At 55.7% G+C, this 23762-nt stretch overlaps 1 protein-coding gene across 3 annotated transcripts in view; it reads left to right on the forward strand.

The window, feature by feature from the left end:
• The window catches only part of TSPAN18 (tetraspanin 18), a 182507-nt gene that overhangs the window by 130144 nt on the left and 28601 nt on the right, over nt 1-23762 (forward strand). The window lies entirely within an intron of this gene.

Raw genomic sequence — 23762 nt, forward strand, 5'->3', positions numbered from 1 at the left:
GTGGCTATTGTGTTGAATTTCCGTCTGGGCCAGAAGTCCAGGCCTCAGTGGTCCCATTGGATCAGGGGGTGGGGGGGTGAGGGGTGGGGGACCAGTCTGTGTCCTTGAGGCAGCCTGGCCTCCCTGCTGCAGTTTGCTCTGAGTCTTGAGGCTCTCAAGTGTTCTGTGTCCTAGAGTCCTGGCAGGGGGCCTGGGGCGCGCCACATTCAAGCCAAGCTTGGAGGGACAGATTCGCAGACACCGTGTCCAGCTGTGTGCCTGGGCTCCCTCTTCTGTCGGGGAGTCCCAGGCTCAGTCCGGCCTGGGCTTTCATGTTCCTGGCAGGACATCCGCTCATTCCTGTCCACCTGCCGAGAGTCTGCACTTCCACGTCTGTGCCCTCTGGTGCCCCACTGCTTCCCTCGTCAGGCAGAGCCCCGGGCCTCGCCCTGGCCGGCATATCATCGGGGCTAAGTGGACTTGCAGCAGGTTTGAATTTTACCAACACTGGGGTGCGAGGTATGCCTCCTGCCTTTGCTTCCTCAGATCTGACCATCTGCCACGGAGCCCCCTCTGCCCATTTGAAGGGCATTCCCTCCCAGGCATGTTGGGGAGGGAGGATTCTTGCCCTCTACAATCCTGTAGGAGTCTCAGTGGCCTCTGTGTGGCCCAGAACATTAATGGGAGGCTCCTTTGTCAAGCCTTGGGGCCCAGTGAGGGCGAGTGGGCAGTGGCCATTTCCATGCCACGCTGGGCCCAGGGTGATGTTTGGTTGCAGCTCTCAGCCATGAGTTTGGATGCATAGACTCCCAGCCTCTCCCAGGCATTTCAGGGTGGCCCCATGGAAGTCCCATCACCTCTTGGGAAGGCTGTTCCAGGATCAAGGCACTTGAACCTGTGGCTCTTGGATCCCCCAAATCTACTTCTTGCTGATCTCCAGAAGATGCCCAACAATGCTCTCCCTGGGCCTGCTGCCTTTGCCTGCCCCCCCCCCGCCCCCCCGCCCAGGCTTATACCCCTCCACTTCTGCGGGCTCCAGCCCATGCCCTCCAAGAAGTTTCCAGGGCCCAGAAAGTGGCCTATCTTCCTAGGTGCAGCAACCTCTGTGCCTGGCCTTGGAAGCCAGCAACCCCCAAGACGTGGGAGCCAAAGACTTGGGAAAAGGGAGAGAGAGCTCCCGCAGCAGAGCGAACAAATCAGGAAAACTTGTCTCAGTAAATTCTCCTGCCACCCACACTGGCTATAACAGATAAATCAGTACCTCTCATTCATTTGTTTACTGAGTACCCACTATAAACCAGAATCATTCCGAGACTGGGGGTGAAAGAAAAATCAGACAAGATCGATCTCAAAGAGCTCGGGATTTAAATAGCAGTTCTCAAAGGTGGTCCCCAGACCAGCAGCATCCGCATTGCCTAGGAAATTGGTGGAAAAGCACATCTGCAGGCTCCCACCCCAGAACTAATGAATCAGAGGTTTGGGGGTGAGATCCAGCAGTCTGGACTTTGACAAGTTCCCCAAGGGGATGCTCATGCAAACTTAAGTTTGAGACTCACTGACCACAACAGGCAGGTAGCAGGCGGTCTAACGCATTGATGCAGCGGTGCATGGAAGGGGTGACGGGGCTCATGCTGGGGAAGGGGAGGTGCTGGGGAAGGCTTGGCTTATGAATGTCTTACTTAGAGGTAGACAAAGAAATCTGTGTGTGACTTGGTGGAGGGGAGTGGATTCCTGGCAGAGGGATCCGCACATGCAAAGTCCCTGGGGCATGCTAGAGCAGAACCGCCCAGGACCTACAAGTGGTCGTGCTTGGCTAGAGCGGAGGAGGGCATGGGGGAGGGGAGGGCTAGTCAATGGGCTTCTTGTGCTCTGAGCTGGGTTTCCCCAGCAGTGCTGCAGAGTCAGGAAAGTGTTTATGCAGGGGCGGGGGTGGGGGGAGATCTGCACCTTGGGAAGATGGGTAGTTGAGATAAAGTGTCTCTCTGGACCCCAACAGGCGTTGGGCTGTCTTCTGGAGGGCAGGGCTGAGCCTGTGGTGGATGGGGAGCCGGAGGCAGGGTGGGGCTGCGATACCCTGGGTCTTGGAGGAGCCCTGCCCTGTTGCCAGAACATTCCCACCAGGGAGCCACACCTACTGAGTGCTGAAGCCCAGGTGGTGTTCTTCTGTCCAGCCCTGAGTACCTCCAGAACACTCTGTAACTGTCTCGCACTGTAATTAGTCTGGGCGTTCATGCCTTCTACCCCCAGCGCCTCCACTTACCATCTCTGAGGGAGAGGAGACTACAACAGGGTCTGCACATCTAGGTTCCAGACCTGGAGGGGCAGCACCAAGAAATGGAAAAGCAAGCCCAGGCCCCCTTTGAGGTTGGAGCTGGGTGGAGGCTGGGAGCCGCTGAGAGGGGCCCAGGTGGATGGTGGGTTGGGTCAGGAGGTCCCTGGCCTCCGCCCCTCAGTGCTGGCCTGCCGGCCCCATGGAGAGAAGGTGGCAGGGGAAGCCCCCAGCCCCACCTCCTCCTCCTCGGAGGCCCGGCCTCCTTCAGAGGCCCCAGCCTCCCTCCCTGCCTTCTTAGGGCCAGGCAGGCGCAGGAAAGGGAACCGGGACCTCTCCCAGGCCTGGGGCTCTTGTTTGGGAAGGGGCCTCTGATGAGCTCATCCTGTGGTGAGTCCGGGGCTGAGAGGAGGGAGCTTGCAGAAGGCAGCCCGGATCCTGAGTCCTTAGGGAGGCCAGAGCTAGGGAGAGAGAAGGCCCCGGTGCCGGAGTGGGGGGCAGGTATGCAACAGGCCTCCGGCTGGAGGGCCAGACAGGGCCCATGTGCCTGGCTCGGCAGCTGCTTTGGGCCGGCAGCCCCTGCTTCCCAGGCACCCACTTCTGGGGTAGTTCAGGTTCAAGTGCATTCGCTTGGAGCCCTGCAGTGCCTGCCCCAGTCTGGCCTGTGTGTACTCAAGTATCACATTAGCCCAAACCAGCAATCAGTGCGGATTTGTGGTGAGCGCTCAGAGGAGTTGCGGTTCTAGTGGAGGAGGTGCCAGCCAGACCGCCTCCTTCAGGGTGGCTCTAGGCCTTTCTGCTCTATTCTGAGTATAGATTTAACCCTCAAGGGAAAGGAACAGCAAGGCTTTGTGGCCTTACCGACTAACTGGATGAGGAAGGGTTTCAAGGTCATCTGTTTTGACTCCTTGAGAGCTGTGTTCATTGATCTGCTTACATACCACCGGCAATGGAGAGCTCACTACCAGTCAAGACAACAGTGTTCAGATTGCTTGTAAAGTTATTTTCCTGCTTTGCACAGGAGCAACCACGAGGAAGTCAGCTCTCTCCTCAGTGTGTAGACTCTGAGCACAGGTCTTCTGTGCTCGTCTGTAGATCCTAGGGTGTCACATGTGCAGGATAAATATCAGCCCTTCCCTGGCTGGGAGCAGCGCTCAGCACATGACTGGTGCTATCCTCACCTCTCTCAGGTGGACCCACAAGTGCCTTAGAGACAAGGCCAGGCTGAGCCTTGGGCTTTCATCCTAACTCAGAGACCCCAAACTATAAAATGCCCTGAGCCATCCTCCAGCACTGACCTCCAGAGGCTCCTGGGAGGGCTGTCTCCAGTAGGCCTCCTTCCTCATGCTACCCCCTTCCCGGGCTCCCCATCCTTCTGCAGAACCTGCCTGCTCACATCCCTGGGGCTTCACTTCAGGGTGTTCATGAGGTCAGCCGGTGGGTCTGTTATAATTTCTCTTACTGGGTGAGAAATAACAAGAAAGTGCTGATGTGAACCCGCAGGTGGAGAAGGAGTCTCGAAACTGGCCGTGACCTCCGGCCTCAGTCTGCCACTGCCATGCTTCCCCTGGGGTGTGGGCATCACCCCCAACCATGCATTGGCCCCTCTCGACTTTGTTGTTGGTGTTGCTATTTGGGGTTTTTTTAATAGCTTTACAGACGTATAATTTACATACTATGAAATTTGCTCATTTTCAAGGTATGATCCAATGGTTTGTCGTAAATTTGAGAAGTTGCATAACCATCACAACAATGTAATTTTGAAATATTTCCATCACCCCCGAGAGAAACCTGGTACCCTCTTGTCATCGGTTCCTATTCCTGCCCCCTGCCCCCAGCCCCAGGCAATCACCAGTCTCCTCTCTGCCTCTGTAGATTTTGCCTTTTCTGGACATTTCGTGTTAATGGAAGCATATACCACATGTGGACGCCTGTTTTTTACATCCTGGTAGAGGTGCGAGGAGACGGTGCCCACCCACTGATATGCCCACCTTCCCACGGCCAGCCAAGGCCACGTCCTGAGTGTGTCTTCTTCGAGTTGGGAGATCTCATAGAGACACTGAGTTCAATCTTTATTTTAGTGCAAGAAGGAAATCCTCTGTACCCAACCCTACGCTAGGACCGTCGGACATCTGCTTGAATACCCCGTGTCAGCCCGCTCACTAGCCCCAGGACTGAAGGAAACTTGGGCATCCTGATCACATGGTATGCACCAGGCTTCCTGACATCATTTGAGCTTTGGTTCTATCCTCTGAGATGGAATCATTTTACAGCTGACAAAAATTGTAGTTCAGAGAGGTTGAAGCACTTACCCAAAGTCACACAGGTAGGAAGTGGGAGAAGCCAGGATTTAAACCCCAGGTCTCTCTGATTTCAGATCTATCTTTTAACAGCTATACGACATTTCCAGTCCTCCCAGGAGATGGGGGATACTCTTCTTTGTATCAGGGCAAACTCTCTCTTCCTGTAACTTGTACCCATTGTTTCTAGTTTTGCCATCAAGACCCACACAGACCCCCAACCTGGACGTTGGTCCTTCGGGTCTATGTCTGGCCCTGCCAGCACTTTTTAGGGGACAGCCGAGTGGGGAGCATGAGAGAGAGAGGTTGGGCAGGGGCTGGGCTGACCCAGCCTGGCTCCCGGGACCCTTTGAGGATCCCCAACCCTCAACAGCATAGAGTCTTCTGGGACTGCTCCCCATCTAGTGACCCTCTGTTTGAGAAACTGGGGGCCCAGGGAGGGTCAGTCAGGGCCTCCGGTCTAAACGAGTTCTGCCCACGCTTCAAAGGAAAAGGCAGGAGGGAAACAGACGTGGCATAAACAGACTTGGCATGAAACAGGAGGAGGTCGGGCTTCATGTTCCTGACCCCCACTGTAGCTAGATCTGCCCTGGGGCTGGGATAGCAGGCCCATGCAGAAGGGGAATGTGCCCCGGCCTGCCTTCTCCCCGACAGGCGCCCCCCAACCCGGCGTGGGCTTGGAGAGCTGGACAGCCCAGCCCAGAGCCAGTCTCTCTGATGCCACTGCCACATACCAGACCACTTCTCGGGCTTTCCCAGAGATCTGGTGTCCCCCAGCAGAGCTGCAAGCCAGCAAAGGGCTTGACTTTCTCTGGGCGGCGGGCTCTTTGGTGGGAAAGATAAGCTTGGTCTGGATTAAGCTGGAGGGTAAGATAATATTTACTCTCAAATAATACTCTCTGGCTAGGAGCAATCCGGGCCCTGGGGTTTCCACGGGTAGGAACTGCCAGGGGCTCTGCCACCCCTTACCGGGCCCCCAGGAAGCCTTGCCTGCCCGTCGATGCTCAGCCCGGCTCGTTCACCTCAGTGCTTGCTCTCATCAGGAGTGAAAATGAGAAAAGCTATAATGGTCGACACGTTATTATCAGTGGAGTGCTTAGCCTGTGCGATGATCTCATCCAATCCATATAACTTCGTGGGGAGTCGGGCTCGTAAGCACCACAGAGGTCCAGGCTTAAGTCCCAGCTCCGTCACTTCAAGCTCTTGACCTTGGGGAAGTGGCAACATTCTACCTGCAAAACGGGAGCCCTAACGAGTGCCTGAAAGTGGAGTCATGAAGATGAGCCATGGCGTATATGAAACACCTACCCAGTGCCCCGGCACCTAGTAGTGCTTAATCGAGGGTAGGCTGTCGTATGAACTGTTAGTATTGCCGGGAACAAGGCCCAGGTCTGTGGAACCACAGCTATTCAGGGGCAAAGTGAGATTCAGACCCAGGGCCACGGGGCTGGGTAAGCCAGGCCTCCAACGGACCAGCCAGGGAGGGGCCGGGGCGGGGGGGAGCCGGGTGGGCAGGGAGGCCGTGCCTGGCCCTTGCAGGGGTGGCAGACACAGCCTTGAGCTTCAGAGAGGGAGGAAGGGCCCCAAGTGCTTCCTGTCCCCACTCCCCTTTGTGGAACAACAACCAGGCCATTCTCTGTTCTTCATCCTGTGCCTCACTGATTTGTGCGCCTGGAGGCAGAGAGAAGAGCACCCTGGCTCATTCCTGAGCAGAACAAAGCTGGAGGTCAAGGCTGTCCCCGATGGGGCAGGCGCTGGCTCCAGGGAAGGAAGGGGGTGTTGAGAATCAAGGGGGGATATTGCTAAGCCTCCCCTCCCCGCTGCCAACCCCTGGATGCTGTAAACAAAAGCCCTTCTGGATTCTAGAGTAGCCTCCACCACCCATGACCTAGCTGTGAGGACTGGCGAGGCCCCTGCCCCTCTCTGGGCCTCATTTTCTCATCTCCAAAGTGCGGAACAATCAGCAGGAAACACTGCCTCGGCTGGAGAAATCAGGGAGGGCTTCACGGCAGAGGAGATGTCAAGCTGGGCATTGAGGGGCGAGAAGAAGTTCTCTAGGCGGACAACAGGAGAAAAGGTGGGAGACCCGGAGAGAGACCCGGCAGCTTCAGAGTGGGGGGTTTGACTGGCCCGTTCACAGTGATTTGTGAATGAATAATCATGAATCATACATGTTCCTTATGAGAAAAAAAAAAAAAATAGAAGTCACCTGAGTATCAAGAATGAAAGAAACATCACCAAAAGTCCGTTAGTATTTGATACCATTTCAGCCCTTTTTAATACGATTAAGACCGTAGGCTTTCAGCTCCCTCCTGGATGGAGAATCTCAGGTCCTGGGCAGACAGGAAAGAACAAAGAGCTGTCTTCTGGAAGCAGAGCCAGGCCCAGAGCGCTAGACAGACGGGCCGCTCTTCCTGGGGGTGGGGGCTGGAAGAGCAGGCCAGCGGGGGCAGAGGGACAGCGGGACAGCCGGCGCCGGCTTCCCCGCAGGCCCTGACAGGGCCCACAGCAGGACCCCCGGGAGGGGGGCGGTGGGGAGGGTCTTTGTGTGCATGAATGAGGCCTTGTGGGCAGGGCCCCTGCCCCGCCCCTTCTGGGAAGGCCCCGCGCCTGTCAGCTGGCAGAAGTGGCCATGCCACCGCCAGGCAACGGAGGGCTCCGGCTAATGGCTTAACTGTGGTTTCCTAAGACGTCTGGCTGCAGGGCGCAGCAGGCTGCGGAGGGGGCCTGATGACTCTGTGAAGTCATGGCTGCCATCTTGCCACCTCGTTGGTGCCGCCATTAAAATATGGTTCGTCTTCATGGACAGGGGCTGAGAGGGCGGGAGGCCGGGAAGGTTGGCCTGGGCACGGAGGGGTCTGTCTGCTTCTCGACTTCCAGACCCAAAGCTCAACTCGGGGTCTCTTTCTGAGATAACGTCCTTGTCCTCCTTGAGCTCCTGCCCCAGTTCCCCCAGCACCGCCACACGCACCAGTGAGTTTCCCCACAAGGGCACCCCCGCCTCGGTTGGACTGCCTCCTGGGCAGTGTGGACATTGGGGCCCCCCTGGGGGAGTCCCAGTGCCTTGTGGGCGGGGTGGGGGGGGCTATCGCCTGCACCATCATCACCTTGGCTGTGAAACAGGACAGGGGTGTTCCATTTCCTTCACGGTCCCTGTGAAGTCTGTTAACAGTAATTACGAAGTTATGGGGAATTCCCAGGCCTCCTAATTAGTGTTAATAGGGGCCGGGTGAGCCATTCATGGGAAAATAGATGTCTTTGTTTCCGGTCTCAAAATTCGACCACCGCGTTCTGCCTGTAGGTGTGATGTAGCCATGTTCTCGCCCCGCTCCTCAAGGCCCTAGAGCCCTGCACACAGTTACCCACACACATGCACACACGGACACACTCATACACGTGCATGTACACATGTAAACGTGCACGCGTGCCCGCCCGGCAGCACGACCGACTTCAGGTCTTTGGCTGCTGGATTAAGACATCATTTTGCGGGGTGCCTGGGTGGCTCGGTCATTAAGTGTCTGCCTTCGGCTCAGGTCATGATCGATCGCAGGGTCCTGGGATCGAGCCCCGCATCGGGCTCCCTGCTCGGTGGGGAGCCTGCTTCTCCCTCTGCCACTCCCCCTGCTTGTGTTCCTTCTCTTGCTGTGTCTCTCTCTGTCAAATAAATAAATAAAATCTTAAAAAAAAAAAAAAAAGACATCATTTTGCAAGGCAAGCACCAAAAACCAAACAGCGTGTCAGCCCCACTCCCAGCCCTCCCCGGTGATACCACGGGAGGCTCCCTTCGCCCACGCCGCACCCCGACCCCAGAGACCCTGGTGTGCCAGCCTCCCCAAATTAGACTATATTAACAAACCATTACGTGTTCCAATTAGTGTGGCGAGTGAACCTGGCTGGCTAAGCAGGGTAATAACACTCTCCTCTTCCCGCTAACAGGCCGAGGCACATTTCCCCAGGAGGAATGAGCCAAGCCGGGCTCCCCTCTGTCTCTGTTGGAATAATGAGATCCGGCCTCCCGACCCAGGCCTGTGGAAGGCTCCCTGCCATCTGGGTCTGTGGCCACCCTGGAGGAGGCTTCCTTTGGACCAAGCGGGAGGGAGGGAATGAATGAGGGAACGAAGCTAGCATTTCTTGTGTAGTATGGGCTGTTGAGCCTAGGGTCTTCTACCCGGGATAATGGTTTCTCAGTTGAGCTGTGGGTACCCATGGGGCCTGGGGCACTCATCCCCGAGCCAGCGGGTACCCAGACTCTCAGGATTAGCCCTGTATGTCCTAATAGAACATCAGCACTCCTCGAAGATTTGGAAAACAATACCTTATTTTTTATATTAAAACAACTCTGGGGTGCCTGGGTGGCTCAGTTGGTTGGGCGACTGCCTTCGGCTCAGGTCATGATCCTGGAGTCCCGGGATCGAGTCCCGCATCGGGCTCCCTGCTCGGCAGGGAGTCTGCTTCGTCCTCTGACCCTATCCCCTCTCATGTGTTCTCTCTCTCTCATTCTCTCTCTCTCAAATAAATAAATAAAATCTTAAAAAAAAAACCAAACAACTCTGGATATATTTTGAAATAAAATGCCATATATATGTGTGATATGATATATGATATATCTATAAATCATGAATCTGTGAGGTGAATAAGAGATTTGCAGGCAATTTTGCTCTCTCGCTTTCTTCTCTGGGCTGGGTCCCAAGATTTCTAGGTGTGTGGAGGTAATGATATTTCTTCTGTAGCCACTGCAAGAACCAGGGAGTAAGAGTTTGTAAGGTTCTAAGCCATAGCGTAATGCTGTGTGACGTTGCCCAAGCCCCTACACCCTCCTGATCCTCTTATCTCTGAATGGCACCATGGCAACAGTAATAACACGTCCCCAAGGCCAGGGTCACAGTATGCAATCTGGGCAGATGCAGAGCCGGGGTGGGTTGGAGGGTCCATCACTGAGAAAGGCCCCACACTTGGTTTAATGCTCTCTGCTATTGCCTCTTGAAATTCTTAGCTTTTGAATAAGATTCCTCATTTTTACTGGGTCCCACAAATTATAGCTGGTCCTGCACCTTTTGATGGATTTTTAACAAGGGTTAGATCAGAAATTTGTGAAAGAGACCCACACAGGGATTCATTCCTTCCTCCCTTCCTTCATTCCTGCCTTCCCCAAACATCCACTGAGCACTCACACTGTGGCAGGCCCTGTACCGGATGCTGGGATTCAGCAATGAACCAGGCAGACAGAGTCACTGCCCTCCTGCGTTCAAAGGAAGGGGAAAGAACATAAATAACAGGAACAACAAAGGGACAGACAGTGACTAGAGAGAGAGACTATTTTAGGCGGGTGGGGAGAGGGGGTGGGGATGGTCAGGAACGGTCTCCCTGAAGAATTTGATCAGAGACCTGAGTGAAGCGAGGGCTTATGACATGTGGAATAGCTGAGGGAAAGAGGGTCCCAGGCAGAAGAACCAGCAGGTGCAAAGGCCCTGAGGTAGGAATGTGCTTGCCCTGTGGAAGAGACCAGTATGGCTGTCGTGGGTTGAGGGAGAAGGAGGATGGTTGGAGATGAGCCCAGTGATGGGGGCGGGGGGCTTATAAACTGTTGTGAGGATTGTTGACGGGAGTAAGTAAATGACAAGGGGGTAGAGGATTCCTTCAGCCAGAGCTCTTGACCCTGGGTCAAGGGACAAGGGGCAGCCTCAGGGCCAGGTCTCTGCTGTTGGTGAGGGATGGCTCTTCTCTTAGCTCTCTTCCTCCTCTGACTGGCAGGAACCCTGATGGCCTCCTCCATCCTGGCCCTGTCAGCCAGGCCTCACCCAGGGGGGAGAAGCTGGGAAGGAGAGGGGTCAGTAGAGGGAGAAGCTGCCTACATTTCTGGAGCCCCCACATCGCTGGCCCATCATGCAGTCCTGGGCCTGCCACTGCCAGGGAAGGCCAGTCCCCTTTGGGCACAGCCAGGCAGCTGAGCATCCCTGCTGAGGTTGCACCAAGGGTCCCTAAGTCCTTATTGCAGAGAGAACACTGACCTTAAAATGGGGTGAGTTCATTAAAAAGTAGTAGAGAGAGACCTGGCTTTCCAGTTCACACGCCCAAAGTATCCATACCTCAGAAGGTTGTCGAAGCCTTCACTGAGGTGCGTGTGAAGATACGTGGAGCCCAGCCGTGGGAGGGGACCCTCCCCGGGGGCCCCTGCCGCATGCCAGGCCTACTCCTGAGTGCATCCGGGCCTGCTCCTGAGTATCACCCCGACTGGGGTGAGGCCCTACCTGCCCCTGGGGGCACACAGCGAGGAGGTGGTTTATTCCCACCTGTCCCCCCTCGTCCCTCAGGTAATGGGATCCAGGTTCTCTTTGGGGTTTCTCTCTTACTGGAACATCTACCTTAGAAAGCCCGATATGATGCCTCTACGGGAGACCCATTTCCCACGGACTCTCTTCTCCAACATTTGCTATTCACAATTACACCAAGGAAGGAGCATCCAGGGGGGTAACGGCCTCAAGCAAAGCTCAGAATCATCTTCCTGATGCTCAGGATAGCTACATGTAGTCCTGCTGCTTGGGTCTTCCTGGACGTGACCTAGCTCTGCACGTGTGGTCAGGGCCTGGTGGCTCTGAAGTCACCTTAGAGGGGCACAGACATGAAGTGACTTGCTCAAGGTCACACTGGAGCCAGGACAGCCTCCTTGAAAAGCCTGCTCTGTGTGTCCCCCCCACCTCCCACCCCATCCCCATGTGGTCCCTGCCCCATGAACTTGCTGAGGCTTCCTTTCTTAATTACTGGGCTGCCATGGGGAAATGAAACACCTGCCAGGTTCTTCCTTTTCCCAGCAAGGAGGTGCCCCAGGACCCCCTCCTCCCAGCAGGGCCCCACCGGACCTGAGGTTGCCTTGGGCAAGCCAGCTTTGTAGAAGGGCTCACACATGCAGAGCCTCTAAATTAACTGTGGCCGCCGCCTGCAGGGGTTTGGGGGGGTCACAGTTCCAGGGCAGGGTTAGGGGATTTATGTCCAGGCCCCCAGCGAGGTGTGCTTTCAGAGAAGCGTTGCAGCTGACACAAGCAGGTAGCCTTCCACCTCCCCAGTGTGTGTGTGGTGGTGGGGGGGGGGGTTTGCGTGTGCACACGTGCGATCACTTTTAGACAGGGGACAGAGAGCAGACAGAGGCAGAGACAAGACTCTAAGATGGAGAGGCAGAACCCAGATCGCTGGACCAAGGACATACCTTTTATCCTTACCTCCTCAGAAATTGCAAAAAAGGCAATTCGCCTTTGATCTGAGCCCGGCCTGAAGCCCCTTCCCAGGACCCTCGCCCCCGCCGCGCAGAGGACACACGGGTGGCTGGCACACCCACTGTGTGTGCTCCGCAGGGTAGCCCCAGTGTGCACAGAGCGTGTGGGGCCTTCACCACCACGCTCGTGCACCTTGTGATCCAGTGGCCGTAAGGGGTGAGACCCACCTTCCTCTGCCCCCCAAGTGCTTGTTTCAGCGAGCCTTCCTAAACCCGGACCCCTTTATTCCACTCGCGTTTGTGAGCTCTGAGGCTGCAGACTGGGCTGGGTTTACACGTTTAAATGATGGGGTCTGCTCGTCACATGTTCAGACCACCATTTCCATTCCTAAAAGGACAATACCTGAATCCTTTCCAGCCAGAAATGGAGCCCATGACCCCTAGATGTGTGCTTAGCATTGGCACTGGGAGCCATGAACCTGGCTCGGGGCCTAGGACGGCCGGGCAAAGGTATGGCTTCCAGAGCAATGATAGTTCGGCTCCAACTTCTCGAGAGCTTTCTCATGTCTCAGGCAGAGTGGTCTCATCGGTGTTCGCATGACCATGAGACTACATGGTCCACAGAGGCTCAGAGAAGCTAAAGCCGCACGCTAGTGAGCGGGGGAGATGAGTCCCCCTGTTACTCTGATGCCTCTGGCCACGCCCCATGCTGTCTCCCCAGGGCAGCCCACGGAGGACAAGTAACTTGCTCAAGAGTATGCTGTTGGCTGGTGGCAAATCAAAGCCTAGATCCTGAGCCCCCCACTTTTCCCTCTTTTCTAGTGGGTTTCCTAATTCTGGAGAATTCCATGGTTTGCCCCACCAGCTCTCAGACATCTTAGACACCCTCTGATCCCACGTGCTAGAACTACCTGCCTGGGTTCTAATGCCAGCCTAAGAGCTGTGCAACTCTGGCCAAGTTACTCCACTTCTCTGTGCCTCAGTTTCCCCATCTGTAAAATGGGCGGAATAACTGTGCCCACTTCATAGATTGTTGTAAAAATTACGTGAGTTAATCAATATGAAGTGTTTAGACGTGTGCTTGGCACATAGTAAGTGCTCTGTGAATGCTAACTCATCATCACCATCGTCAACGCCTTCCTCCCTTCCCTGGGGATGCAGAGGCCATGACTGGCTCAGAGTTGGCCACACCATCCACCAGCCTCTCTGCCCCTTCTCACTGCTGTTGGGCCTTACCAGGAGAGGGAGGAGGCCTTCCCAGGCACAAGAGGCTAATCAAAGAGCTCATCTTTGGCTTATAATAGGCTCTGCCTGGGTCATCTGCCTTTCGTTAGAACCACGGAAGACCTGCAGCAGGCAGGCCCACCAGGGCTGGCCGGACCTGGTGTCTCCATGTGCCAGACTCAGCAGTAGCAGGGCCAAGGTCAAGGGCTCAGCCTTCCTGGCCCTCTGGCAGCCCTGGTACAGGGGAGTCCCCGCTCCAAAGAGCGCTTGACAAAGGACGCATTCCAGGATTTGGACAGGGAAGTAGGGCCAGGCCCTGGCATCAGAGGGTAACCGGCTCCAAGTCCTCCAGCCCCTTCTGCGGGAAAGCTCCCCCCAGGGCTGTTCAGACCCTGGCATGCCCCCCTTACCAGCTGCCAGGGGCACAGCCAGAGCCCTGCCTGCTGTGGTTAACTTAGCCTCCTGGCCAGGGTTTGCTGATTGCTGAGGGCACTGCCCCCCACCCACACGGCCCCCCTTGGACCTTCCCCGTAAGCTGGGGAAGCGCTTCCATCTTTATCCTCGCGTGCACAGTGAAGCCACTGAGGCTCAGGGAGGTGTTGGGAATTGGCAGAAGCTGCACAGCCTGGAACCCAGTTCTCTGAACACCCAGTTCTGTTCTCTCCCATTCTCTGCTCCCTGTACAACAGGGGGAACCACATTCACTTCTAATCTGCTGCTTTGACGCAGGGTCACTCCCTAAATACTCCTTAGGGTCAGGGCTCCACAAACCACAATCAGTGAGCCAAATCCTGCCTCGTCTTTTTTTGTAAATAAACTTGTGTTGGCCCCCAGCCATGACCATTCCTTTACATGCAATCTGTGGCTACTTTCTCCAACAAAGCAGAGTTGAATCATTGTGACAGAAGCAATATGTCTGCAAAGCCTAAAATATTTACCGTCTGGCTCTTTAAGGAAAAAGTTGCCACCTCTGCTCCAGTTGAGTCCCTGGCAGATCCCCTCCTGTCCCCTTCCCTAGGTCTCCCATCCTGCCCAGCACCAGCTCACGGGAAGAGCACAAGGTAGGGATTTCTGTCCCATTGGACAGATGGGGAAACCAGGACCTGAAGAAGTTTTATTTTTCATTATTATTATTTTGTCAGAAGGAAGTAGAAATCCTCTCCTGGTGCTCCATAAGACTGAATACTTGCTCATCCCCGAGGCTTCTGGGTGGGATTGCCAGCATCTTTCCTGGCCTGGAAATAATGATATTTGGTGGAGTTGATGACCAGGCTTCTGGGGAGGATGGAGGATGCCTTCGTTCCCCTTTGTCTGAGCCCCCGCCCCTCCTTACTCCCTGTCCCTGTCTCCACCCAAGCCCAGCTCTTTCCCTCCCCGACCCCTGACCTGCATCCCTTAAGACCTGCATCCTAGGAGCAGCTGGGATGATTTTTTATGGGGAGGAAAGAAAACAGGGCTTTCTGACTCCTGCCTGTCCATCAACTCAGGCCCCGCCCCAGATTTTCCTTTGATTCATTTCCTCGCAGGCTTTTCTTAGCCAGACAGGAGCTCTGACATGGTGTCTCTTGGTTTTTCTGTTGTTTGCCCTCCAGAACTTGAGCTGCAAATACCTGTAGCATTCCCTTTATGGGAAGGGGTTATGGCCTCCCTAATTCGGGCCAGGTGACTAGACTCAGTGCAGTTGCCCTGGGAGACCCATTGACTCTTAATATTTATTGCCAAGCAAATGTAACTGGGGCAGTGACCCCCATGGACAGGAGGCTAGGAGGGGGAGGGAGCAGGCTTGATTTCTGCTCCAGCGACAGTTCCTGGGTCCTGGGGAGGGGGGTGTGGGGGGGAGTTCAGGGATTCTTGCCCAGGTGAGTGAGAATGGGGGGGAAGCCTCACCCGTCTGCCCCAGTACAAGAAACCTGTTAACTCAGGGTGGGGAAGCTTCGGGATCACCCAGGATAACCCAGCTTTGAGGGGTCTCCTCTCCATGCTGCACCAGGCATCACAGAGGCAGGTTGGAAGTGAGCCAGGGCCAGTGAAGTCCCCTCACTGAACACAGGCTGAGATACAAGGAAGCTCAAGACAGAGAGGAGAGAAGTGAAATTGATGTGACATTGACAGCAAACTGGGTCATTGAAACAAAGGTGAAATCAGCAGCCAAAGGGAGGGCCCGACAACTGGGACGGAAGCCCACCTTGAACAGTATGTGTGTCATCTCAAGCAAGCTCCTTAACCCTCTGGGCCCTACTCCCCATAAATTAAAATAATCTCTGCCCTGCCTTGCTGGATGGTTGTGAGGATGAAGCAAGAGTGTAAGCTTAGGAAGGCTTTGGGAGCTGTAAAGCAGAGTATGGAGGGAAAGCGTTGTGCTGTGATTAATGTCAAGCAGGATGGAATTTGCTTGGATGCCAGGAGCAACTTCCCTACTTGAGGAGACATCAGAATGAAGTCGTGGGGTTTATCCTCCTTACTGAAGATATTTAAGAATAAGATCCGATCGGTTTGCCTGTTCCAGCTATTCTTGATGTTGGCAGAGGCGTGGGCCGGATGACTTTGGATGTCTTTTTCCTGACACTGTAGTTAGTTCAATCAGGCGGAAAGTGCCCGGTGGCCCTATCTGTGAGTGTGTGTGTGTGTGCGTGCACACCCCCCGTGTGTGTACATAGGTGTGTGGCTACATCTGTCCGGGTGTCTATTTGTGTGTGTCTGTGTATATGTTTGTACATTTGTCTGTGCACGTGGGTCTGTCTGTCTGTGAGCACATGTCTGTGTGGCCGTCACGTTGCAGTCTGTGTGGGTTTATGTGCACGTGGCTTGTGTGTAGAGCAAGTCAATGAAAGCAAGCCTCAAGCTGACTCATCTTCATTGCTAAGTTGTTGGAAGAATTTCTTCTTGCCATCCTATCCAGCTTTGGAGGATGTGGACACAACGCCAGGGCAAAAAAAGGATTTTAAGTTTGACTTCAATTAATTAACTTGTTGTTTTTGTTATACACATTTCTAAATGTGGGGTAGGAAGAGCTAGATGATGGGCGCCTGGGTGGCTCAGATGGTTAAACGTCTGCATTCAGCTCAGGTCATGATCCCGCGGTTCTGGGATCGAGCCCTGCATCGGGCTCCCTGCATGGCAGAGAGCCTGCCTCTCCCTCTCCTTCTACTGCTCCGCCTGCTTGTGCTCTCCCACCCTCTCTGTCAAATAAATAAAATCTTTTTTAAAAATAAAAAAAATATTAAAAAAAAAGACGAAGAAGCACTAGATGAAGAGTACTGGCTCCGGAGTGGACTGTGGAGGCCTGAATCCAGCCTCCCCCGCTTACCTGTGATCCTGGTGTCTTACTTCCCCTCTTGGGGCCTCAGCTTCCACATCTGGAAAATGGGGGTAACAGTGCCTACCTCCCAGTGTCGTCGTAAGGGTTAAGTGAATTAGAACACGCAAAGCCCTTAGCACAGTGCCTGGCCCATAGAATGGACTTCATACACGCTGGCCATTGCTGTTACTAGTTTAAGCAGCACTTCTGACCCTGGCTGCTGACAGAAAAAGCACCGGCTTTGGAGGCCACTGCCTTGGGTTCAAGTCTGCCGCTTAGCAGCTGTGTGTCCTGGGGCCTGTCACTGCACGTCTCTGATCCCACTTTTCTGAGCTGTGAATTGGGAATACTAGGCCTGCCCCATAGGATGATAGTGAGGTTCAAAGGACAGAAGGCAAGAACTTCACACGGCGTCCACTGTACAGTAGGCCCTTTTGAAAAAAATCCGTTTCTCTTGTTCACCTGCAAAAGAGAACTCCCCCCGTCACCTCCCCCCATGACCCCTACCGGTGGAATTCTGGGTCTCACCCACTGTCTGGGTCCCAGTCACAGTCTGTGTTATCCTGTGGGACATTAGGGGCAGCCACAGCCTGGAGCCCTCAGCGCCCTCCTGCACATGGGAGGTAGGGGCCTCTCTGGAGGAGTTGCCAGGGCTCCCCCACTCCTTCCCCCCCCCGCCCCGCCCGGGGCTCAGACCTGTGCCCTTTCCTGCCCTGTTCCCAGGCCCCCTTCATACCTCAGAAGCCATTAAATATTTAAATCCGGGCTGTGCAGCAACCAGGTTGCCCCAGCAACAGCCCTGCATATTTTGGGATGGATTACCAAGTCTTTCAAAGGGTCTCTTGCAGCTCCAGGCCCTGAGGGCCGGATGAAATGTGGGAAAAGAGGGAGGGCTGGGGGCTCCTACTCCCCACCGAGGCTTAGAGATGCAGTTGGCCGAGGAAACAGCGGAAGGACTCAGGGTTAGAGAGAGGGCAGGCAACACAGAACTTCCTGGACTTGAACCCAGGACTCGGGCCTGCGGGCTTCTCTTGCCCACTGGCTCTGTCTAGTGTGGTCTAAGAGCTGGTCAGCCGGTAGGTGCTCTAGCACCTAGCGCTGTGCCTCCTGGGGTCGGAAGCCAGCTGGGCCACTGTGGGATGCTCACTCACCTTCTCTGAGCCTCAGTGAACTCCCCGGTGACTCAGAAATAATTGGCCCATTGAAGGTGGTGTTGGGGACAGTGCTCAGCCCCATCCCTGGCACGTGGGAAGAAGGAGCAGTTATTAGATCGATAATATTCCAGCCAGTACCCTGTGTATCCTCTGAAGGGACTCAGAGGAGGCAGGAGACATGGCTCTGGCCACCAAGGGCTTCTGTCTCGTGGGAGAGGGCTGACAACATGTTCGGACAACACATCGGGTGTCCCCCTTCCCTGCCCCTTCCAGCCCTAGAGCCAGCATCCTGTGGCTCCTGCCACGGCCACATCACCTTTTCTGTGGGCTGTGCCCGGGCGGAGTTTTGAGACCACTCCCAGCATGTGCCACGGCTGCCCCCGATGTGTGGCAGGGAACACCCAGGCTGGGGGGCTGGTCGATGTCATCCAGCCCTGACTGGGCGGTGTGCCCTTGGGTGGGTGTCCTTGGCTACTGGATGGGGGCGACCTCCCTTCTGGAGAAGCCTCCCTCTAGCTGGCACGGATGTGCTAGAAAACCATAAGGATGGGCTGGTCCCCCGACACTTCATCCTGTGGGTGCCCCTCAGGAAGCGAGCCTGACGAGGACGCTGGGCCTGCAGGCTCCTCCTGGTCTCTGTGTGGACTCTGCTCCTTGAACGCGACTCGAGGCTGGGGTGGGTGGCCAAGAGGCCCAGAGCGCCCACCCCTGACCAGCGGACACCAGCCACGCCCCGAGCACCTCCTTCCCTGTATTCAGTTCCATTTCAGATCTCTGGGGGAAGCAGAAGAGATGTTCCCGCCCACCGAGCCCCAGGCTCTCTCCAAAGGCAGGAGGGTTCCAGAGGATTAAAATCTCTCATCTGCTCCCTCACTGGAAGGCTGGCTTTCTTTCTCATCCGCTTGGTACCCACACCGTCTCCCAGAACCCAAGTGTCCTTGTCATAGCCCCACAAGGATGTCCCCTGGAGCCTGGGAGCCTTGTTTGCTTGGAATGTCCGCTCATTTCCTCCACCCGCCTCCCTTTCCCTGGGTCCCAGGGCTGGCAGTCAGGGAACCTTTCCCTGAGGCTCAGGGAGGCCTGAGGACAGGGCAGGACTGGCTTTGGGAGGAGGGCCGGCATCGGCACTCTGCCCGGCCTTTGTCCCTCCCAGCCCTTGGATTCTGCTGTTCTGAGGCCAAATCCTGTGCCCAGTGCACGGAATGACCGCTCCTCTCTGCTCACGTCCAAGTTCAAATTGGTTGCCTTGCCTTCAGCACCTTGACCGTGGCAAGTGAAAGTCTCTGCAAGAGGGCGCAGAGCCTTTGTCCCCAGAGGCCTTTGCAAACAGGCCGTCGGAGCGCCAAAGCAGGAGGATGGACCCATTGTCCTGTGTCTGGGATGAGCATCTTCTGTGGCTTCAGTCCAGCCCAGGTCCATGGAGAGAATGGGAAGTGTGCATTGTGGCAAGGGTCACTGTGGGCATCAGCAGGCCCAAAGTCCCTACAGCCATAGCTCTGGAAGACAGCCAGGGCAGAAGGACAGGAATTCTGCTTTGTCTGTCCTAACCATTCTTCCAGCCTACGGTGTGACTTTCGGCCAGTGACTTCACCTCTCTGAGCCTCAGTTTCTTCATTGGTAGATCCAGAGCACCCAACTACCAGGTGGTCGGGAGGATTCACCAAGGTGGTCTGTGCCTCATCTTGTCAGGAGCCAAAATAAATTCAGATGTCAGTCTTGGGAGGCTGCCTTGAGTCGGGGAAGAGCAGCAGACTTAAAATCGGGAGCTCCTGCTTCCAGCTGTGATGTGTGACTTTGGGCAGGACCCCATCCCCCTCTGGACTTCAGCATCCGCTGTGAAAAGAGAGATTTGGAGGTCACCTTCCCGAAGGCACTTCCTTCTTTGAAGATTCTCTGATGGAAACAGGCCCATGGGAGTTCTGGGACAGGGGAAAGGGTTGTGGCAGGGACCCTCAAGATGGGACCTTCCTAGACCTGCAGATCAGACGTTCTGTGCCCTCGACATTCACGATTCTGTGAGTCTGGGGGGCAGGAGAGGCTGTCTTTTAGGATCCCATTGCATCCCTGGCAGGCTCTGCCTGGTTAACCTTCACGGTGCCGCCCCCGGGAGCCTAATTAGATTTGAGCCCCCGCTCAGCTGTGTCCATGTCCCCATGTCCGCGCCATCACCAGGCACACCAGGATTTCGGGCCAATTGCTTGTTTACGAGACTGTCTGTCTTGGGAGGAGGCCCAGCAGGCAGCCAGCGAGCAAATAATTCCTCCCCCCTCAGCTTTGAACCTGATGGCAAGGGTCATTTTTATCCTGACAAGCCTCTGCCTCGTGCGTGTCCTGATGAAGGAAAACAGGGCTCAGAGGCCGGCAAACCTGGTGTCGGTTCTGGCTCTGGGACCTTTCTAGCCCCGTGGAGCCTTGGTTTCCCGGGCTGTGAAAGGGAATGATGGTGGGATCGTCTGTTTTGCCTAGCTTTTTGTGGGATCGAGTAAGATCGCTCTAGGTGAGCACCCAGGACACAGCGCCTTATCATGGCCCTGTGCTCCCCGCACCCCGGCCCCCCCCGCAATAAGCGCCCCCTCCAGCCCCGCCCTTGCTTCTTGGGGCTGGCCCAGAGTACTCGGTTGGGATGGCTGTTAACACTCCTCTCCAATGTGGGGTTACGGCTTGGCACTAGATTTGAGTGAGTCCTTGCGGGAGGAAAGCCACCGCTGTCTGCGCCTTGGCCCACGCCCAGGGCTGGCACTAGCAGGGGCCTGGCATGCAGGAAGGAAGGAACTGGATGTGCAGCCACCAAAGCCCTTTAAGCTCCATCATTCCACCCACCCACTCACCCCCCCCCCCCCCCCCCCCCCCCGGTAGCCACAAAGGCTCTGAAAACCCCCATCTTACAGGTGAGGAGACAGAAGCTCAGGAGGCAGACTGGCCCAGATCTTGCAGCTTGTCGGGGCAGAGCCCTGCTGGTGGGAAGCCAGGCTGCTGCGGGGCGTGGTGGCTCCAGTGGGACCCTGAAGGCTCTGCCCTGGCCCACAGCGCCCTCGCCTGGCTGGGGCGCTTGCAAGACACTTCTGGGCTCTACCCCAGCCCAGACCTGCATTTGCTTCCTCCCATGGGGCTTCTCCATCGCTCGTGTCCACCTGCCTCCTTCTCTCTCTCTCCAGAAAGTATGCCCGGGAGCCGAGGGCAGTGGGAGTAAAAGGAGTGATTTATGAACTGAGCTGTTCTTCTTAATCAGAGAACCCCTCCCGGGCCCTCACTGTGCAGATGGGATGGAACCGCCATCTGGGGCGGTGGGAGGGGCAAGGTTAATAAAGCTGTCTGGCCCAGGCAGGGGCCTGCACAAGAGAACCCCAAGGCACTGCGTGACCTCACCCGTCTCTGCCCCTCTCTGGGCCTCAGGGCTCCCATCTGTCAAGGGATGGCAGGATTGGGTCATCCCCCAGGGACCTCCAGGTGGCACAGGGGAGGATGCTAGCTGGCTCCCTGGGAGTCGGCCTGGTTGCCTGATTCAGGATAGAGCAGCCCTGGGTTGGAAATTTTGGAGCCCAAGGCATAGCTCTTCCTCTTTCGGGTGTCCTCTCTGTGGGCTGGTGTCTTGTCGGGAGCTCTGATCTGGAATCCAGCTGGCTTATGCCTGAATCGTGGCCATGTCCGACTAACCATGTGAATAAACTCAGGCCAGTTCATTACATTCTCTCAATCTCAGCTGCCTCATATAGAAAACGGGATAATAAGGGTACCGACCTCGTAGGCGAGGAGTACATAGGAGAGATGCTTAGCAAAGCCTGCTCCATGGTTAACACGCAGTACTATGAGTTATCGTTAGAGTCGGTTATCGCAAAATAGTAGCAGTTAACTTGAATTTAGGGCCACATAGGGGAAAGATGTTTGTAGCTATCCCGACCAAGCCATTTGCCCAGGGTTCTCCCCCATGCCCTCCTCCACTGATGACTCCACTTATTTCCACTATGTGATGTTACTGGTAATACTAGCTCCCCATGGGAAAAGTACTTTGCAGGTTTCCAAGGGTTTTCATATCATATCAGTTAATTTCATGTGCTTCATATCATGAATTGTTTTTTTTTTTTTTAAGATGTATTTATTTGAGAGAGAGAGTATGAGCAGGGAGAGGAGCAGAGGGAGAGGGAAAGAGAGAGAAACTCAAGCAGACTCCAGGCTGAGCGCAGAGCCGGACTTGGGGCTCGATCCCAGGACCCTGAGATCATGACCTGAGCTGAAACCAAGAGTCGGATGCTTAACTGACTGAGCCACCCAGGCGCCCCCATATCATGAATTCTTACAACCACATTTGACTTTGAAATTGAGGATCACAGTTTTCAGAGGAGAATGTGGCATCTCAGGGAGGGTTAGTGACTTTCTAGAAGAAGGTCTCAGAGGAGCTGGCCAAGGCAAGTGCCGTCCCAGCTGAGATGGGGTGCATGTGGCAGGCATCCCCTCGGCTGCCCTTTGCCAGCTTCCCCTTAACACAGATCTTTGCTGGGTCAGGAAACGGGAGCCAGGCCATGACTGGGGGAGCAGGAAGGACAAAGAGAGATGGGAGGTTGTTCAGGGCAGTTGGAACCCCAAAGAGGGATAAGCTCGTTTCAGCCCAGGAGCCGGCATACAATGGGGCAGGGATATCCAGTAAAGAGGAGGCGGGCAGGTGCCAAACGGAGTTCAGTGCCTCCTCCTTGTCACTGGATGGGCCTTGTGTGCCACCAGGGCCTCTCGTTCCAGTCTCAGTGTCCAGAGGAAAATGGGTCACATCATACTCAGGACAACTGCCAGCCTGAGATGCTGGACAGGGCTGGGCTGGGGGAGGAAAAACAGGGGTAGGAGAAAACTGACTCCTCCCCACTTCCCTGAGCCCCGCAGCGGGGCTAGGCATGGGGTACAGCCCCTGAACTAGAATTGGGGCTCCTTTCCCTAACTGCAGAGACCCTAGCTCTAGAAAGGAGCCTGAGTTGGCTTCCTCTCGCCCTGTGAGCCATCCCTGGACAAAGTTCCAGCCCAGAGCCTCTTGGACGTTACCTGGACCCAGGGGGTTTCTCCCTGCTCCCCCCACTCCCTCGTGCCCACCCTGCTGGTTGTGTCCTGCCTGGTAGGGGCCAGGGTGCACAGAACCTCCCCTCAGCCCGAGGGCCGATTTCACAGGATTCATCACTGTTTAGGCCAGATGGGGCTGGGCATCGTGCCCCCCTCCCCTTCTTGGCTCCCAGTACGGCTTTTCGGACGCCTTGCCTGGGATCTCCTGGGATCACAGGAGGATGCTCAGCTTTGCCATTTATATCAGTCAGTCTCCGTTTCCTTCTGTAAAATGGGCCAATAGCCCACCCAGCAGGGCTGCTGTGAGGATGCAGTGTGATCCCACACGGGCGGATAAAGCACTTTCTCTCAGAGCTCGTTCTGATCCCCATTCTGGGTTTGCACTCCAGCTCCCAGGCGTCCTAGCTGTGTGATGCTGGACAAGCCATTTCCCCCGCCGGGCTTGGCTTCCTCTCGGTAAAGGGCCGTGCCTCCGTGAGCCCTACTTCCAGGTGTCGTGAGCATTCAGGGAGCTCACGTGTGAGCTTGTAGCCCAAAGCTCTCTGCCGCAGATCCAAAGACAGGCGATTGACGAGCCTGCCATGTGTGTGTGTGTTTAGGCCAAATAGGGGTATGGGGGGCCTCAGCGAGCTCTCAGGAGGGAGGCCCCTTCTCTTGCCTTTCCATCTGCCCAGCCTCGCCTCCACGCTTCCTCAAGACTTGCTCCCCTGTGCTGCCCCTTCCCCAAGAACCCCCCCCCACCGCCCCCCGTGGAGTGGAGTTACACCCGTGGACGGTTAGTCCTCCTTCCTGTGGGTCCCCAGCCCTATCGTCATCGCTTTCTTTCCTCCAATCTCCTCCACCGCCACCACCCGACACAGAGGGTGAGCTTAGATGCATCCCCGGTTCCTAACAGGGCGCCCAGCACACAGTAGGTACTCAATACGTGTCTCCCGAGCAGATGCATGCATGGATGGAGAGGAGTCTTTCATCCACCACCCCTCCACTGATATGAACGGGAAGGAATCTCATCTGGCACCTGAGACCCCCAAGTCTCCCCCTTCCTCGCAATGAGAACGCCCCCCCGCGGCCCAAGCTCCTCACTGTTCCAGGCCCTCCTAGCACAGGACCCCAGCCGTGGGCTTCCCCAGAGGTGTGGCAGAACACAGGCCTCCATCTGGGCCCATTTGACGGCTAAAAGCAAGCCCTCATTTCCATGGCTGGGCTCCGGCTCCCTATAGGAGACTTCTGGCAAATCCTTCTGTGAGGCGAAGCAACGCTTTCCAGCATCCAATTTCTCCCTTGGGGCGGG

This window comes from Mirounga leonina, unplaced genomic scaffold (assembly GCF_011800145.1).
Source record: "Mirounga leonina isolate KUSES-001 unplaced genomic scaffold, KU_Mleo_1.0 Mir_166, whole genome shotgun sequence".
In the NCBI taxonomy this organism is placed as follows: domain Eukaryota; kingdom Metazoa; phylum Chordata; class Mammalia; order Carnivora; family Phocidae; genus Mirounga; species Mirounga leonina.